This window comes from Schistocerca piceifrons, chromosome X (genome assembly GCF_021461385.2).
Source record: "Schistocerca piceifrons isolate TAMUIC-IGC-003096 chromosome X, iqSchPice1.1, whole genome shotgun sequence".
In the NCBI taxonomy this organism is placed as follows: domain Eukaryota; kingdom Metazoa; phylum Arthropoda; class Insecta; order Orthoptera; family Acrididae; genus Schistocerca; species Schistocerca piceifrons.
In genome coordinates, this window is record NC_060149.1 from 764,469,768 (window position 1) to 764,472,943 (window position 3,176).

The 3,176-nt window shown below is 46.4% G+C and overlaps 1 pseudogene; it reads right to left on the minus strand.

Moving 5' to 3' along the window:
- Positions 1-299: 299 nt before the first annotated feature.
- Positions 300-416, minus strand: LOC124723606 (annotated as a pseudogene).
- Between the last annotated feature and the right edge of the window lie 2,760 nt (positions 417-3,176).

A 3,176-nucleotide genomic window follows, 5' to 3' on the forward strand; every position in this document is an offset into this window, starting at 1 on the left:
TCATCCTCAGCCCATAGGCGTCACTGGACGCGGATATGGCAATCAAGTAGCTCCTCAAATGGTTCAAATGGCTCTGATCACTATGGGACTTAACTTCCGAGGTCATCAGTCCCCTAGAACTTAGAACTACTTAAACCTAACTAACCTAATGACATCACACACATCTATGCCCGAGGCAGGATTCGAACCTGTGACCGTAGCGGTCGCGCGGTTCTAGACTGTAGCGCCTAGAACCGCTCGGCCACTCTGGCCGGCAGTAGCTCCTCAGTTTGCCTCAGAAGGGCTGAGTGCTCCCCGCTTGCCAACAGCGCTCGGCAGACCGGAGGTCACCCATCCAAGTGCTAGCCCAGCCCAACAGCGCTTAATTTCGGTGATCTGACGGGAACCGGTGTTACCACTGCAGGAAGGCCGTTGGCTAAAATGGAAACTAGTTACGTGAAATGTGTACTAACTTTAAACTGTCAAGGAGTTAAGATGATATAGTATGATTCTGCGTATAACTATTAATAAATAAACATGTGCTGAAGTTATATGTGAGGAACTTATTGACAAATTTAATCTTTAAAAACATTAAAGTGCAAGACAGTGCATAGTGCAGACATCAAGTATGAAGGGATACAAGTGGTTCGCAGCTGTCAGCGTGTCTTCGATTGCTACCACAGGTACCATACAAGCGCAGGAGAATGTCTTCGTAGCATAATACTGCTCCCACCACCCTGCGTCCGTGGTGCGCTGCACGTTTCGATCCGCCGTTCACCTCGATGAGGACGTTCGTGGAGACGATCAGCGACCTCGTGTAGCAAAAATATGATTCACCCGAAGAGCCGGCAGGTTTCTATTGATCGACCGTGCCAAACTGCAATCGCAACTGACGATGTCGCAGGGTCATCATGTAAAATGTAGGGGTGGTCTTGTCGGAGATCCATGTTTAACAATTTACTATGAATGGTGTGCTTCGAAACACTTGTGTGTGCACTAGCTTTGTGCTCTTTCGGTAGAGATACCACAAATCACCATCTATCCTGCTTTACAGAGCAGACAAGCCTCCGAACCCCAGGTTCTGTGAAGACTCGTGGTCACCCAACCATTTGGCGCCTAGTGGTAGTTCATGGTAGTTCTTCCTCTTTCCATAGATGCTCACGACAGTAGCACGCGAACATTCGACCAGATTCACCATTTTCGAAATACTCATTCACAGGCTCTGCGTAATGATAATCTGCCCATTGTCAAAGTCGCTTATCTCAATGGATTTTCCCATTTGCAGCCCATATGTTCGCTAGGGCAATCCCCCGTCCGTGGCTGCTCCGCTTACATGCTTTTGTTCCGCGTCACGTGCCCGCAACGCCACCAGGCGGCATCCAGCGCGTTGGGCAGTCGTCATAATGTTTGGGCTTCTCAGTGTGTATCGCGAATCTAGCGAGGAGGCTACGTAGTGATATAGCGTCTGAAGCTGCAAAACAATGAGTTTTACCGCTTCCATGAAGATTAGATGGGTAGATCACATAACTAATGAGGAGGTATTGAATAGAATTGGGGAGAAGAGGAGTTTGTGGCACAACTTGACTAAAAGAAGGCATCGGTTGGTAGGACATGTTCTGAGGCATCAAGGGGTCACCAATTTGGTACTGGAGGGCAGCGTGGAGGGTAAAAATCGTAGAGGGAGACCAAGAGATGAATACACTAAGCAGATTCAGAAGGATGTAGGCTGCAGTAGGTACTGGGAGATGAGGAAGCTTGCACAGGATAGAGTAGCTTGGAGAGCTGCATCAAATCAGTCTCAGGACTGAAGAGCACAACAACAATAACAACATGATATATTAAGTATGTTATATAATGTACAAGGTGAGTCTGGAAATTTCGGTGAATGTTCTCAGAAAACAAACGAAGCAAGAGTTATAAACAAACTACCTTTACTGTCCTTCAAAGTAATCACCTCATCCAAAAAAGAAGTCGGCTGACAAAATTCAACACCAAAGCGATCTTGATCGCCATTTCCGATAGCAAAGGCTTGATCCATCATGGATTTCTATCTGTGGGAGCTGGGGAAGACGATGAACACCATGCCATTGACTGTCGCTTGGTCTTGTAACACCGAAAATGCAGGTACCTTCTGCACCACCCAAAATTTGTCGCCTTTTAATATCCATTGATAACTTGTACTGTACTTCTGATTCTGTGCGCTTTATTACAGAAACTATATTTAATACGTAATCGATGTAATAGTGTATTTATTTGTGAACGCATATATTTGATTGTAATTATAATGTAAATATTATAAATTGCTGGGTAATAGCCAAGGGAACTTTATTTTAATGTATCGAGAGCAACAACGAAGTGGCAGTAGCTGCGCCTTGTTTATCTTTGCAGATGGAGAGTCTGCCACTCTGCGGGCAGAGAGGAAGCAGAGCATCTTGGGTCATGAAAGTGTGCCGATGTGTTTGTTTTGCTCTCCCGCAGACGGGGTATGTAGCTATGATGGCGCCAGTGTAGCCGCACTTACTTCGTTAACCCGCGAGTACTAAGGGCAAGGTAGGTGTGAACAGGCGGGGGAAAACTGCAATTCAAACTACTGGTTCAAATGGCGCTAAGCACTATGGCACCTAACATCTGAGGTCATCAGTACCCTAGACTTAGAACCACTTAAACCTAACCAACCTAATGACATCACACACATCCATGCCCGAGGCAGGATTCGAACCTGCGACCGTAGCAACCGCGTTGTTCCGGAGTGAAGCGGCTAGAGCCGCTCGGCCACAGCGGCCAGCTCTAACTATTGCCTGTGCCATAATTATCCGTGGCTCTGGAGACGACTCGTGGTTCTCAACCAGCAGCAGCAACAGTAGCAGCTCAGCGTTGTCGTCGGCTACATTCTTCGCTGTCCACACAGCTGCAACATTGTACGACTGTTAAGTGATAAAGTATAACTAATAGTGTAGAGGCATTATCCAGTGGCATTTCTTTCACAATGTTCGACTAACTTACATGAATAATAACCTGAAGTACAACATCAAAAAAAGATTTGCTTCAACCAGGTTCCCAGAACACCTGAAGACAGACGTTGAGTGTGGATATTTTATCACAGACATCATCCCTTTGACTCTTCAGAGATGTCGCTAAACCTGCCCAAAGATGTAAACAACTATGAAAGAGCAGCGCCTATTAGACAGAGGGGGTCC